Genomic DNA, 15,888 nt, shown 5'->3' on the forward strand with positions numbered 1-15,888 from the left:
ATAAAAGCAAGAGGGATGAAGAGTTGGAAGAACAGTTGGAGCGAAAGGCAGCTAGAACGGTGATGCCACAAGATGCCCACAGGTGGATAGCAGGATTGTTACATTTAGAAGGGTGCCACCTCTTTGCTCTCCCTCCTCTGACAGTGCTGAGCAGAATGGAGTCAGGGACATGGCATCCTTCTGGAAGACATCACTGATGAATTGATAAGAGTCAGAGATTCTCAACTTTGTTAATATGGCCCAGTCTGGGACTGGCCCCACTCTGTCTCCTCTGAAAAATATCTTTATGATGACAAAAAAGCTAAAGACAGAGTACAGGATGAATTCCATACCTTGTTTTAAATTGGGTCAAAGTACATAAAATTGCTGATGTTTGACTATTTTTGACCTAGTCAAAATAAGGCTTTTTCATACAGTTTTCATACAGTTCAGCCTAATTTTCAGGATTCCAAGAATGTGTATTCTATATGAACATAAACACCATTAACTATGCAGGAAAAGTCATGTGCACTTGGATTGTGAGGAGATCTGAGCTGCCTCCCAGGACGTCTGCCAGCACCCCAGGGCTGTATGCGGGCTGCTCCCTGCACAGCCCCTGGCCCACGAGGCTGCTGCTACGACCTGAACTGTTTTGGTCTCTCCCTGGGCCCATCCTTTTCCTTCAGCCTTCTATTTGTGACTGGTTTCTCTGGGTATTGTGCCTAACTAATACTACTTTATTATTGTTATTGTATGCAGTGTCTCCAACCCTGTTTTGTGATAAGGCCTTTTAAAATCAATTAACAAATGAAATCTCTCTTTACCTGGGACACTTTTGAATTGACTGCCAGGTCAGCAAATTCTCAAGACTAACACAGACCCCAGTGTTAACCACCGCCTGCCCCTGGCAATGGGTAGACCGCCTTCCTTCACCAACCCCCTTACAAAGGAACTCAAACCACCTTAATATCATTACAATAAAATTTGTAAATGGAAAAGGGTATCTTTGCTTTATATACAATTTGTATTAAAATATTTATATCTACAAGCAAGATAATTAAGATTCTTTTCCTACCAATCAGCAGGGAAACCATTCTAAGTGGGCTTTGAGTCGTGACGAATGGGCCATCAGTCTGAAACTTAGCACCATGGCAGTCCAAGAGTTCAGAGCGGGATTTGGCCTTGGAGCACTCCAAGTGTGATTTAGGCACAGCTAGCCAGAGCACGGCGGCTGTTCTGTCATTCTAACAGAGTTATCCAGTGTTCCCACCCTGCTGTGGCCCAGACATATTCTGAAGTCACAGGACTGCGTTGAGTCCAGTATAGCCATGGGCCCGGTGGAATGTTTGTGGAAGGTATTTTCCCTGCCGAGGAAGAAGGAAGGTCACAGCCACGAAGTGTGGAACAGCAAAAGCTTTATTTAGTAGAACGCTTCCTGGACGATGTTCTCTGGTCCCAAGTTGCACAGATTTTCCCATTTAGGGGTAATTTATAGGTTCGGCAGGGTGAAGGCGAGTTGATATGATGTGGCGAAATCTCACTGGCTGACGGACAGTCGCTCTTTTCCAAGTGCTCCTGGGAAGTCTCCTTTGGCGCGCATGGGTGTGGGCGGTTCCAGCCAAAGTTCCCGGTCCGGCTCCTCACATGGCCCTCCTCCATTGCCCACCGGCCTTACATTCCAACCTTTTGTTAGATAGGGGCGCCGCTGTTCATCTGGCTACTTCCTGCTGGGTAGGGACATTGTGGGGAAGGGAGGTCGGAAGGTGGTGGCTCTGAGGGGAGTTGTGTATATGGGTGTAGGAACATCTGTTTGGCCGTGACTCGAGAGACTTCGTGGATGCGGTCCTGTAAGAATTTTTTAAAAAAGAAGAGCAAATATGAGTAATATGTTGATAATTAGAAGAGGACCTAGGATAGGGGCAGTCCAGGTGAGGATGTTAGGGGCTGCCATCAGGAGTTAAGCAGGTTGTGGGAGGACAGATCCTTAGGCAGTTTTTCTTGTAGATGGTGAGGAGATTGATGTTTTCTTCCATTGGGCCAGTCTCATTGAACAGCAATGCTCCCTGCTTTAGCTCACTCTGGTGGCAGGTTCCTGGTGGGAGGGACAGGAGGATCTGCAGGGCCCAACCTTTTAGTGATCCAGAGACGGATAGGGCCCAGTGGTTCCGACTGCCAGCAGTCCTGCATGGGGGCAAGCTTGAGGCGAGAGACATGGTATTAAGGTGTTTGTCCTAGGAGTTTGGCTGCAGTAGGAGTAGTCAATATTACCGTATGGGGTCCCGTCCAAACTGCATGTCAGGGGTGGCGTGCGAAGGAGAAAAGAAGGGATCCCATTTACCTCCATAACCGAGACCTGTGAGGGTACTAGAGATCCAGAATGTGATGGCAAAATGAAGAAGGTAGCCCCGTGTCCACAAGAAATGAGATGGACTTACCCGCTCCTGTAGTATTACTCTGGGCTTGGTGAGGGTGATGAGGGTCTCTGAGTCCGGGCTGCGTCAGTCATCCGTGAGGCCTAGGAGTTCGAGCGGTGGGCCTTCCTGGCTGGCTTGGCCCCCCATTTGGGTGGCTTGTCCTCCACGTAGAGGCACGAGGAAAAGCCTGTTGCCCAAAAGGGGCAATCTCTCCGCCAGTGACCGGGCTGCTTGCAGTCAGAGCAGGGCTTAGTGCGTGGCCTCTGGCAAGGGCACTGTCGGGACCAGTGACCCTCCCTGCCACATTGAAAGTAAGCTCCTGGCCCAGGCCGGTTGGCTCAGTGGTAGAGCGTTGGCCTGGCGTGCGGGAGTCCTAGGTTCAATTCCCGGCCAGGGCACACAGGAGAAGTGCCCGTCTGCTTCTCCACCCCTCCCCCTCTCCTTCCTCTCTGTCTTTCTCTTCCCCTCCCACAGCCAAGGCTCCATTGGAGCAAAGTTGGCCCGGGCGCTGAGGATGGCTCTATGGCCTCTGCCTCAGGTGCTAGAATGGCTCTGGTTGCAACAGAGCAGCGCCCCAGATAGGCAGAGCATCGCCCCCTGGTGGGCATGCCGGGTGGATCCCAGTCGGGCGCATGTGGGAGTCTGTCTGACTGCCTCCCCGTTTCCAATTTAAGAAAAAGACAAAAAAAAAAAAAAAGCTAGCTCCTGGTGGGGTTCCTCTTTGCGGCCTGGACTTGGGTCGGACACCTCCTGTGCCTTGCCCCTGTTGCTCTGCTGGCCTCAGGGCTGCCACAAGAGCCTCGGTTTTGAGCGTTACCTTCTGCTGCATGCAGGCCTGGACAACAGCCTCAGCCTTTTCCTATTAGCCGCGACCATTAAAAACTTTAAATGCCATGTTCATAGGTCTTGGATAGGGACTTAGGGGTTGAGAATAAGAGGAGGGGTGCTCCTGGGGAGCCCGACACCCAGATCCAGCCAGAAGCACTGGAGCCAGAGGCAGAACAGGGCCAGGCCTTCCTGCAAGAAGATCGGGGTTGGGGTCAGGAGCCCTGCAAACCGGCGTGAGGGCCAATGGCCGGCGGAGGGGAGCCTGATAGGAGAGGGGCTTAAGAGCACAGTGGGGAAGGGAGGGGCCCCTGTCGGGCAGGGGAAGAGAAAGAGGGACTAGTATTTGCAGGTGAATGAGAAACAGGATTGGGGGAAGGGACGGGAGGAGCCCAATAGGATGGAGGGAGCCATGCAGGAGGGGAAGAGAGTTGGGGGTCAGCAAAGGAGGAAAGATCAGGAGTGGAGGGTTTAGCTGAGCTTTCTCTGGCCAAAAAGGGCCTGCGCGTAGAACAGGCAGCACAGAGATTAGGACAGGAATGCAAATACTAGAAGCCCTGAATGTAAGGGATCTCCAACCATTTCCCAGTTCTTTGACAATAGTTAAATTGGTGAGGGGGTTGAAATCGAAAGTCCCTTCAGGAGGCCACCTTGGTTTGATTATCCAGTGGGTTCTGTGGCCTGGCCACAGTGGAGAAGAAGAACAGTTTCTTCTTCTTTAGGGAGGGAGAGATTTTGGATAAGGCACTCCAGGAGTGTTTTTGGATCAGGTTTAGATGCCTGTGCCTCTGTGGCCGCCCTCAGTCCTCTGAGTGATCAGAGATGAGAATTGGTGTCCCGCAACTCAAGCTCTGGCCACCAGATGGTTAGGTAGAGTAGGAGTGTCCGGGATGTCTCCACAGGCACACACACTCAGAATGGATAAGAGGTCCCTGATGCAGCTGCGATTATAGACAGGGAGTCTTGGCGGAAAGAAATGAGGAGAGGCTAGAGCAGGGGACTTACCGCACCATGTGCCAAAGTGGGTGGGAGGTCAAAGATCCTGGTTCTTCCTCGGAAGGAGTGGCCCCAGCAGGCTTCAAACTCCTCCCAGGTTTTGGCACCAAATGTAAGGTATTTTCCCTGCTGAGGAAGAAGGAAGGGCATAGCCACGAAGTGTGGAATAGCAAAAGCTTTATTTAGTACAGCACTTCCCAGACAATGTTCTCTGGTCTGGGAGACAGGAGCCAGAGAAGTCGCACAGATTTTCCCATTTGGGGGTAATTTATAGGTTCAGCAGGGTGAAGGCGAGTTGATATGACGTGGTGAAATCTCACTGGCTGATGGACAGTCGCTCTTTTCCAAGTGCTCCCGGGAAGTCTCCTTTGGCGCGCATGGGTGTGGGGGGTTCGAGCCAAAGTTCCCGGGTCTGGCTCCTCACGTGACCCTCCTCCATTGCCAGCCAACCTCACAGTTTGGCCTCAGCACTGTACCTGTGCCGGCTAGCACAATGTTGCCTCTTACTGTTACTTCCTCCAGTTCCCACAGCAGTCCTGTGAAGAAAAGAGTATCTTTGCTTTATATGCAATTTGTATTAACATATTTGTATCTACAAACAAGATAATAAAATTTTTATGCTAGCTGCTGTTTCTCCTCTCTCCCTCTCCTTCCCCTTCCCCTTCCCCTTCTTCCTCTCCCTCCTCTTCTCCTCACTAATTCTGCAACCTAGTTTGAAATTTCACATCTCTCACTGTAAGAAAAGGTGGTACTTTCCAAGAAAGGTTTATAACCAGCCACTTTATTTATACTTAGTTTAGAATTTTTTTTTCTCTAAATGGTTTTCACTTGTTTTTAAGTAAAACCATCAAAATGAAGAAAGTGAGAGGAAAAGAAATCTCAAGTGTTTGTGTTTTATGACTTTCAAGTTTTAACTATACACACTTACTAACTAGAAACATACACATTTGTTCAACAATCCAAGGAGGGCACAATTTTGATTTCTGTTAAGAACATGTAGTTAAGTGAGAAGATCAAGTTACTGACCACAGTTCCTATTGAAGGGACAGGGAGCGGCTTTCCAGCAAGGGAAAGGATACTTTTGGGTCTAAGAAGAGAGTAGGCTATTTGTAAATTCAGTCATTAAGAAAATGTTTAAAAACAGATGTAATTGTTCAGTGCTAGAAGACTACTTGGTTTGGGCTAGGTCATGGTTTCAGCTTTTTAGAAATATGAATTCAGATCTTACAGTGTTTTTCTAAGCAGTTCCTAGATTTTGCCAGTGTTTTTTTTTTAAGAGTGGACTTCTTCACTGGCTGGTTCTAAGAATGGTACAGGCATTGGACAAGCCGATCAAATCTATTTATAATTAAAATCACACTGGAAAGTGGTCTTAAAGAGCCGTATGACAGCTCGCAGTATCGGTAGTATTTCGGTGCAGTGCAGGGGAGGCACTTCTGAGAGGCTGCTGCCAGTGGCCACGGGGAAGAGCATCTTGTTGTAGGAGGAATTGGTGTTTCTTGCTTTTGGTTTGTTGTTAAAACAAGGTTTTGCAGGAGCAGCGCTTTCCAGGAGCTGTGGGCTAGTCAAGGCCGTGAGCTGAGCCAAAGCCAAAATCAGCTTTCGGGCTCTCCGAGCTTCCGATTCTCTCGGTGGCCTCATACCCAGAGCCATCCTCTACCCGATGTGTTCATCCTTCCTCTGCCCCTCTGCCATCCTGCCTTTAGCCCTTTGGGTGTAATAGGCTTCCCTGTCTTCAGGAATCTCCTTTCAAAATTCAGACACTCCTGGGATAACCAGACATCATATGAGAGCTTCTCAAACTGAAAAACCAGGCAGTGCGCCAGGTAGAGGCAAGTCGCATGAGAAGCATAACGTGGCAGACCATCAGCAGTGCTTGATGGATAATCATTTACAACATTTTTTTTATTAAAGTAAAAACAAGTCATGCATTTGTATTTTTAAGATAAGAAGCGTAACCATGACTTGCTTGCAGGCTGATCAGGCCCAGCTTCGAGGCCTGTGGAGGTCCAGCCTTCCCATTCTGTGCCCCTGCAGAGGGGGAGGACTCGAGGGGAAATGTTCTGGTACATTGCCTTCAGCCATGGTTCGCAACTGTATAATCACACGGGGTATTGCAATATTGACTGATGCCCAGGAGCGCTTCACAGGTTCTGGTTAACTTGGTTTGGAGCAGGGATTAATCGATGGTTATTCTAAGGTGCAGCCAGGAGTGAGCTGCTGCCATAAGGAATTAAGCAGCAGCCCACTTAGCAAGGATTCACAGACGCCCATGGACTAGTCCTACGCTCCCTGTGGAAGATGGACTCAAGAAGCCACACGGTTTCTTTCCGAGCAGGGAGTGGTAGATGTAGCTGACGTCTGTGTGGGGCTTAGCTTTTCTGGACACTGTGCTGAGACTTCATGCGGGACCACTTTCCACTATTTACACACAAGGAAACTGATTTCTGCATGAGACCCAGCCAGCTGAATGGTGATGGTAGTCTTGGAGCCCGGGCAGTCTGACCTCAGAGCTGAGTCTTTGCCACATGAGAATGTCATGTGTTGCGAGCTGGACCAGCAGCCTGGCAGGCAGGAGGAGGTCAGGGACACTTGGCTGTCGGCTGGAAACTATGAAAGACAAACAGCAGCTTTACCATTAGGGCACCTGTGTCAGGCTGCCCGGAGCTCCGGTGGGACCCGGAAGTACAAGGAGAAGGAGGTGAAGATCAGGAGGCACCCGCAGACAGCACTCTTTTTTTCTTTCTTTTTTTTTAATTAATTTTAATGGGGTGACAGTGATAAATCAGGGTACATATGTTCAAAGAAAACATCTCCAGGTTATTTTGAGATTCGGTTATGTTGCATACCCATCACTCAAAGTCAAAATGTCCTCCGTCATCTTCTATCTGGTTTTCTTTGTGCCCCTCCCCTCCCCCAGTAACCACCACACTCTTGTCCATGTCTCTGAGTCACATGTTTGTGTCCCACCTATGTATGGAATCATATAGTTCTTAGTTTTTTCTGATTTACTTATTTCACTCAGTATAATGTTGTAAATGATCCAATGTCATCATTCCTTATGGCTGAGTAGTATTCCATAGTATATATGTACCAGCGGTAGATGTAGCTAACGTCTGTGTGGGGCTTAGCTTTTCTGGACACTGTGCTGAGACTTCATGCAGGATAAAGAGACTTCATCTTCTTTATCCAGTCATCTATTAAAGAGCTTTTTGGTTGTTTCCATGTCTTGGCCACCGTGAACAATGCTGCAATGAACATTGGGGTGCGTGTATCTTTACGTACCAATGTTTTTGAGTTTTGGGGGGTATATACCCAGTAGAGGGATTTTTCATTTTTTGAGGAACCACCATACTTTCTTCCATAATGGTTGTACCAGTTTACATTCCCACCAACAGTGAATGAGGGTTCCTTTTTCTCCACAGCCTCTCCAACATTTGCTGTTACCTGTCTTGTTAATAATAGCTAATCTAACAGGTGTGAGGTGATATCTCATTGTAGTTTTGATTTGCATTTCTCTAATAGCTAATGAAGATGAGCATCTTTTCATATATCTGTTGGCCATTTGTATTTCTTCATGGGAGAAGTGTCTGTTCATGTCCTCTTCCCATTTTTTTAATTGGACTGTTTGTTTGTTTTTGAGTTTTATGAGTTCTTTGTATATTTTGGATATTAGGCCCTTATCTGAGCTGTTGTTCGAAAATATCATCTCCCATTTAGTTGGCTGTCTGTTTGTTTGATGTCAGTTTCTCTTGCTATGCAAAAGCTTCTTAGTCTGATGTGGTCCCATTCATTTATCTTTGCCTTCACTTCCCTTGCCTTTGGAGTCAAATTCATAAAGTGCTCTTTATAACCAAGGTCCATGAGTTTAGTGCCCATGTTTTCTTCTACGTAATTTATTGTTTCAGGTCTTATATTTAGGTCTTTGATCCATTTTGAATTAATTTTAGTACAGGGGGACAATCTGTAGTCAAGTTTTATTCTTTTGCATGTGGCTTTCTAGTTTTCCCAGCACCATTTATTGAAGGGGCTTTCTTTTCTCCATTGTGTGTTGTTGGCCCCTTTATCAAAAATTATTTGCCCATATATATGTGGCTTTATATCTGGGCTTTCTATTCTGTTCCATCGGTGCAGACACCATTCTGTAGTTTCCCCAGGAGTGCGGTGTCAGAGCACACACTGCCTGGATTTGCTCTGTGCAGAGGCGTGTTTGCTAGACAGCCGTCTCCCCTTCCCACCCAAAGAGCTCCTCATTCTGTGTCCTTCCTCACCCAGGAAATGAGTATGAGCCCCTTCCCATTCACAACCCGCACCACTATAATTTTATAAACCCCTGCAATATTACTATCTTGTCTTTTTAGACCTTTCTTAATTGATCAAAGAGTTAAAAGGATAAAAACTCTGCAGCTTTAAGGAAAATGTAGATATTAAGGCCTTTCTTTAATCTAAAATAATGGCTGCTTTTAGTTAGAATGCTTTAAATGCAGCTATTATTAAATCTCTGCCCTTGTATCAGTGGTTAAGTATCATGGCCCATTGATACAGCTATAAAAAGTTCAACGGCTATGCTAGCATATCTTTGTCTTCTCGTCTTTTAACTGTAAAGAAAAAGATGTCTTTGTATCAAGCCTAAGCATTTGTGTGAAAAATGAAATTGGGTTCAGTTTGTGCATAGATTTTCAGAGAGATTAAAGGGGCATCACACAATTTTTCTCTATACAAGGCTGCCTTTGATGTGCTTTCTGTCTATTGAGAGAGAAGTGTTAGCCATTGTTTTTGAGGCGCAGAAGAGTGTCCACTTGTCATCAGCACACTCTAATACCTTTCTGTTCAAGGTGGATCTTATAATTCAGAGATAATGTTACTAGAACCATACATTGTGACCAGATACCAGTCTGCCTCAGGAAGATAAAGGCCAAGGCAAAGCCAAAGTGTTTATTGAGAATGATCAAGAAGCAAAACTAAAGCAGTTATTTCTGAATGACCAGTCATAATCCATGCTCTTGATATATCATCAGCAGTATAAAGTTATTATGTAATGATTATATTTTATATAAATATTTTATATTTGGTATATAAAGTTATTATACAATTATATAAGCACAAAAGAAGGTTATTCTTTGGTGCTTGCTTTGTCCTGGCGCTGGGTTCTAATTTGCTTTTGCTTTTGAGGTGTTACTGCAAAAGAAGTCAATGAAGCGGTCACATTACAAGGCTCAGAGTAATGTGCCTGAGTGAGTGCCCTGCCTGAGTCAGGCTAAGATGATGGCAGCAGAGTGGAGATGCCTTAGTGAACTGGAGGTCGAGATGTTCTCACAGAAGACCTATTGGCTAGGTTCTTCCTTGTGCTCGTAGGATGTGTACAATGTGCTGTTTTACGTGCAGTCATCGTAACCAAGAAGTGGAGTTACTGTCCCATTCTATAGGAGAGGAAACTAAGGTACAGAGAGAAGTCAGTGACTGTTTGAACCTCTGGCCAATAAGTGGACAGGAATTCACACCAGACCGGCACTCAGAGCTTTAGCTGCTTGTGCTGTCTAATGTCTTCTGATTTCCCAACTATTGTCACTAATTGCTAAGAATATTCTCACAAGGTACTTTGAATTTGCATAGCAACTAAAATTTACATTTTTCTCCCCAAATTTATTCAATCTTCATCTCTGAAAAAAAAAAAGCAGGTTTTTCTTTTTCTTAAATGTAAGTGAAATCCAGTAGAAGCTTTTCCTTTGCTTGGCTTACATTTTGATTAATTACTATGTACATCAGTATAACCCAACTTTCTGTTGATTTTTTTATTAATGCTGCCTCTGAATTTAATTTTTTAAAAATCCTGTTTTCAATCATGTCACAAACAACGAAGGCTGAATCACTCAGAATGTTATAAGCTACTTGCCCTCTCCGTACCTTTGTCTTTACATTTCTCCCACTCAGACTTTCCCAGCACAAATTGTAGCCCGGGGTCGAGGCTGCCGGTATCGGGCCGTAGCAGCCTCCAGCATCCTCCCAGAGGCAGTGGAAGGGCTCCTCCAGGGGCCCCCTTCTCCGTACTCGGTGGAGAAAGTCGGGTGGGTGGAGGGAAGGGAGACATCTTGCTGCTGCTGTCCTGCACATTCGCCTCTGCCCTGCTGAGCCTGCAGCAGGCAGCTTCCTGGTGGGGAAGGAAGGACATCTTCGCCATCTGTCTGATTCAGGCACTGGGTATCCACAGTCCACCCAGGCTCACCTCTTCGGGCCGCCTTCCACCTGAGCGTCAGCAACAGTTCCACAGTGGAGAGAGCAGCAGCCTTTACACCTCCTCCTCGTTTCCTTCCTGTTCATCTTCTTAGAAAAAAAATCTTCTTCAATGTGACCACATGAAAGATTTTTTTTTAAAGCATCTTATCTACATTTATGTCAATAGATTTGAAAATCCTTCTGCAAAACAAAATTGGAATGTGAATCCTCAGTTAAAATGAGATGTTGTTTTCTGTCCACTTGGTTAAATTCTGCTTTTTGTTTGTTTTTTATTTGCAAGCGAGTGTCAACCCATATTAAAATGAAGGCACAGCTATACTGTTCATTCGGAAAAAGCATTTGGCCACTGAATGGGAAAAGCCAGGATCCATGTATAAATTATTCAGAAATTTAGTAAATAAATGTACAAACTTCTAGCTGGTGCTATTGCTATTGTATTATTCAGTCCAGTAAAGAGAATTTAATTTAATAGACTTTCAGCAACATTGTTCAGTAATCAACAAAAGGCATACTGTCCTTTATGAATAACTGATTTTCCTGGGGCATTCTGAAGAAAGTGGGTCCTCGTTAACCCTAGAATGGCTAGCTAATGTAATTGAAGCGCGACCACCTGGCAGTGAGGTTGCCCGTCAGCTGCCAAGGAAGGGCCGGCCGGGAGGACCAGGTGCTCCGCTCGCGCTGTCTGCTTGTTACAGTGGAATAAACAGCGTGATTGCACAGTATGGCCGGAGGCGAGAATCCAAGACCGCTGCCAGCCGGGAGCCTTCTTTCTTCCCTGGTCTTGGATGAGGGGCCGATAGTGCCTCTATTCAGAGCAGGTATTGCTGACAAAGCGCCGAGGTGTCTGCTGCAATTAGGGAGGAGAAGAATCGGACTGGCCGAGGACAGAGCAGCAGTGAGCCTCGCGCTCCTGTGCCTGCGTCAGACCCGGCCTGGCCGGCCGGCCTGTTGAACACAGGCTGTGAAGCTGGAGCATAGAAATGGAAAAGAAATTCGAGAAAAGGAACTGCAGCATCAGGGGGCCACTGTTTCTCAAAGCATGATGCTGGCTTCATTTTGCTGCCATCTCGAAGCATAACACCAAGTTGCCACCACACGGTAAACTTTATTTAGGCCCGAATTCCATGGCAACCCAGGTCCCCTGGTTCCTTTGATTATATTCAATAAAATGCTGGGCTGGGTCATTTCTCTTTCTCTTCCTTCCTTCACCAGGTCCTGCAATGTCTGTCGGCAGGCTCACTCACTAAAAGAGTCCTCACTTGGCTGTTGTTGAGTCTCAATAATTTTTTAAAGCATTGCTATGCATGTGGAGATATAAAAGAAAATTAGCATTACTGACATAAAAAATTTAATTAAGAAACAGGCATTACGACCGTTCTGAGGGGTTTTGAATGTTAAATGGTTCATTAAGTGTGTGGGGATAGAAAAGTGAAGAGCTGTTCCCCCAAACAGCAAGAAAAAAATCGTTCTCTCAACACATTGATTTATTTCACTTGCTGAGCACGGGTGCCATGAAATGCTTCATCCCAACACCACATTAAATATGTGCAGAAGTAAAATTATAGTGAATGGCACCTTGTACTTTGTACTTGTGCTGTGTACATTTCAATAGGCTGGGAGGAAAAAAACAAACTGTAGAAAGATCCTTTTATGAAATTAAATTACCTGTTTTATATTGCTCCGAGGCTGGGCGCGTAGCTGCTGATTCAGAGCGTCTTGACTGCTGCTTGTAGCTTTTCTATTGGTTAGTCCCTGTCCCCCACCCCTGGTCAGTGTGGTTAGGCACAGGTTTCCAGGCAGGCAGTGTCTGTCCAGAGACACCAGGCCCTGAAGAGTCAGCAGGATTGCTTAGAAGTACAAGTCGGATCTGCAGTCTTTCTCAGCATCTTGTCACACGACACTCGGGCCAGTTGGTGGTAAACCGGGAGTGTGATAGCCAAGTTAGGTCACGTCTCCCTAACTTGCATGTTAGCCTCAGTTTGCATGTCTGCAGAAAGAATCGGTGAATGCAAAGGTACCGGAAACACAGTCTGCAGGGTCTGCCACGGACAGGAGCTTCTTTAATGGAATTCCCTTCCTCCTGCCCACAAGGTGGATCTTTCCCAATGGAATTACTCATTTCATGCCTTTTATCCAAAGGGATTGATTTTTTTGAATCAAATTTTACGTAAGTACTGTGGAAGGACAAAATAAATTTATAGGAATTTAGTTGTTGGGAAAAGAAAAGCACACACACACACACTTCCCAGCCTTTAGTTTCCTAGCATGGAAATCCTATCCTGGAATTTTGTTTCGTTCATTCAGTCCGCCAGGGAGTCTTACTGGCAGCCTCGTTGGCACTGTCTCGGGGTGTAGATGTGAGTCCCGCTCCCCACTGGAGCCTCAGCAGTGCCCACTTCTCCATGACTGCTTCCCCGTCTGAGGTGGGCTGGAGGGGCGCATACAGTGGGTAGCATGAGTGCATCACTGAGCCACACTGCCAGCAGTCCCCGGGGCTCTCGCCCTCACCATGGCCTGTGAGGGCTGGGCCTCGGGCACACCCTGGAGCTCAGCAGGACACTAAAGACAGCCCCATTGGCAGGGTCCTCAGCCTCCTCTGTGCCGTGGACCTCCAGCCCCTCTCAGAATGTGTATGAATGCAGAAAATAGAACGCATAGGATTACAGAGTCAATCAGTTATAGTGAAATACTTTTTAAATCAAACACCTACGTAGTATATATATGTACATTTTTATACATGCATTCAAATACTAAGCTCTAGAGTAGTGGGTTATAACTACTGTGATTTTGAGGCAGTGATGAACAGAATCAGTATATGGAGGCATTGGTGGCAGCATAATGTGATAGGAGAATCTTTGATTCTGCTGGTGTTGTGGGCACGGGTGGACCACTGTGGTAGACTCCATTGTGGCGTCATGGGTATGTTAAGTCACAGAGTGTTTAGGACATTTAGAATAATTTATGGTCACTAGTCAGAATTCATTTTCAGAAAGTAAACATCTGTTTAAATTAACCATAATAACTAGCATTTATTTATCTAAATTGAGTTACACATGTTTTATATTACACATACAGCGTAAGGCAAACAGTTGTTCATGTGGAAAATAATACGGTAAGTAACAAAAAACAATGCAGAAATAATCTGTGTGTTTTGTGTATTCACAATGGTAAACCTACTTTGCCCACCCTGTGTATTAACAGGTGAGCTCTGTAACGTGCCCTTTTACAGAGGAGGCCGTGGGTCTCAGGGAGGGCAGGGGACCGGCTGAGGCCCCTGGCCACATTCAGACTTGGGCCTCCCATCAGCCACCAGAGTTTGGTCTCTGGTGCACAGCAGGGTGCTGCCCGGCTCCTCGCTGATACACAACTCAGAGGTGGCAGGCTTGTGACAGGGCCTAGGTCAAGCATGGCTGTCACGACAGTAACTCTGCTCCCTTCCAGAGGCCTAGGCACAGCCCATGTCCTGCCCAGAACCCAGCTCCTCTGGCAAGGCCAGGGCTCTGTCCTTCTCTTTAGATGACTCACTGCCTTCACTTTTATAGCAGCAGAGTCAACAGTGTCAGCCAACCTGCTGACACCTCTGAGAGCCTCCCCGGTGTTTGCTGCCCCGGGGGGGGGGGGGTAGGCAGCTGCCCTGGCTGCCAGTGCTTCTGCACCTCTGCCCAGGCCCCGGCTAGAAACACTGCCTGACAAGGACGCTGGCCTTGTTACTTGTGGTTATTGCCATACCACTTAAGTACCCCTTCCCTCTCAGCCACCAGCTTGTTCTGCCGCCATGTTAGGAACTGCATTGGAAGAGGGGATAGATAAATAGCACCTTCAAGGAAGGAAATAGCTACCTTATTAGACTGGCTTAGTGGGGGTGGTATTGACAAATGAATCTTTTCCGAAAACTCTTGCAGAACCCACCTGTAAAGGTCTTGAGTTGACTTGGTGGGACATGGTGGCACTGAGGATTTCAGTGGCTCTGTCGTTCCTTTGCTGGCTTGTTGGAAGGGTTCTGACTGGACTGGATGCCACCTGGTGCCTAGGCAGCCAAGTGGCCTGAGGAAGATGGAGAAGCCACAGTGGGGCTGTGGCTGAGACAGACTCCAGCGGTCCATGGGCTTACCAGAGTAAATGAGGTTGGACCATGTGAAATTGCTGCTTTATTAATTCAAAAATCAGCAGTCTTGCATGATTCAACCTAATACTTAATTCACCCCATTTTTAGACTAACAGCTATAATATTTCTGGGATGAATAATCAGTTCAAACAATTTACAGCGAGGTATCTCTAAAAATGTTTACCAGTCCTGCCCACAGACTGACTCTTGACTCTTGTCTGTGTGAGTGTGAGTGTGTCCGGAGCAATCCCTGGGAAGGCAGGGCAGTGCCTCTCCTGCCAGGGCCGTCCCAGCACAGGGCCCCCGTTTCACCACCACTCGGGAACTCTGCCTCGGGCCGCGCCCTCTCTGCCCCACCTCCTCTCTGCTGCCCCAGAGGAGCTGTGCTGTGCGTCCCTCCTCCCTGCATGCCCAGGAGTGAGGTCTCAGCCCTTTGCACCAACGGCCTTCATGGTAAGGCCATTCCCTCCTCTTCTCCCTCAGATGGAGTTTATTGAGCCTGCATCCCTCTGAGGAGTTCATCCTGCACTCCCCCTTCTCTCTGCTTCGCACTGGCCGCATATGAGTGCAGCTTCTTCCCCAGAAGGCAGAGCTCTGGAAGCAGGCGGGTGGTGTGCCCTTTTCCCACCTCTCCCCAACATCTAGCAGAGATGACTGAGCACACTAAGTTTACAAAGTCTTCCCTCTGCCTCTGCGTTGAGGGATTAGCTTCCTGTGTTTGCATCAGTCGCACCTGCCCTCCGCCCCGCCCGGGGCATCCTCCATCGAGGACAGAGTGGAGCAGGAGTCTCTGCCAGCAGTGTGGGCACTGTCATCAGTACACACCCTGGGAACCCCGCGCTGGTGGCTGTGCAGGACCCCCTGGGAGGAAGTAGCTGAGGTGTCCAGCTCTCCTGGGTATCAGGTGGGTGGGTCCCTTATACCTCAGGTGTTGGGACAGATGGAACTCTAGAATTGTGGGTAAAGAACAGAGTCCACATTAGAGCCTCCTCTCTATGATTCATGTCTGCTTTTGGGGCGAAGAGAAGAACATGAAAGAATAATTTGTAGAGATATTTTTCCTTAGTTCACTTTGAATGCCTCTCTCTAGATGGAATTTAAATACAGTACTCTTAACTTCAAAGAGATAAAAGAGGATGGCACGCTGCTTTAAAATGAGCACCCCACCCCACCCCCCATGCAGGAAGCAGCTGTCTTCTGCCTCGTCACTTCTGAACATTTAGCCAAAAACATCTGTGTCCAGTGTTGGGATGCCCGGGACTCACTGTCGGCAACTTCTGGTTTTGGCTGAAAAGTCCCCAGCAGAACTCAGGGGACTGAAAGCATCTCCATCTG

At 47.1% G+C, this 15,888-nt stretch overlaps 1 protein-coding gene across 3 annotated transcripts in view; it reads left to right on the forward strand.

Moving 5' to 3' along the window:
- Positions 1-15,888, forward strand: part of RALGAPA2 (Ral GTPase activating protein catalytic subunit alpha 2) — a 379,248-nt gene that overhangs the window by 319,083 nt on the left and 44,277 nt on the right. The gene's annotated exons all lie outside the window — the stretch shown is intronic.

The sequence above is a fragment of the Saccopteryx leptura genome, chromosome 5, assembly GCF_036850995.1.
Source record: "Saccopteryx leptura isolate mSacLep1 chromosome 5, mSacLep1_pri_phased_curated, whole genome shotgun sequence".
Classification (NCBI taxonomy): domain Eukaryota; kingdom Metazoa; phylum Chordata; class Mammalia; order Chiroptera; family Emballonuridae; genus Saccopteryx; species Saccopteryx leptura.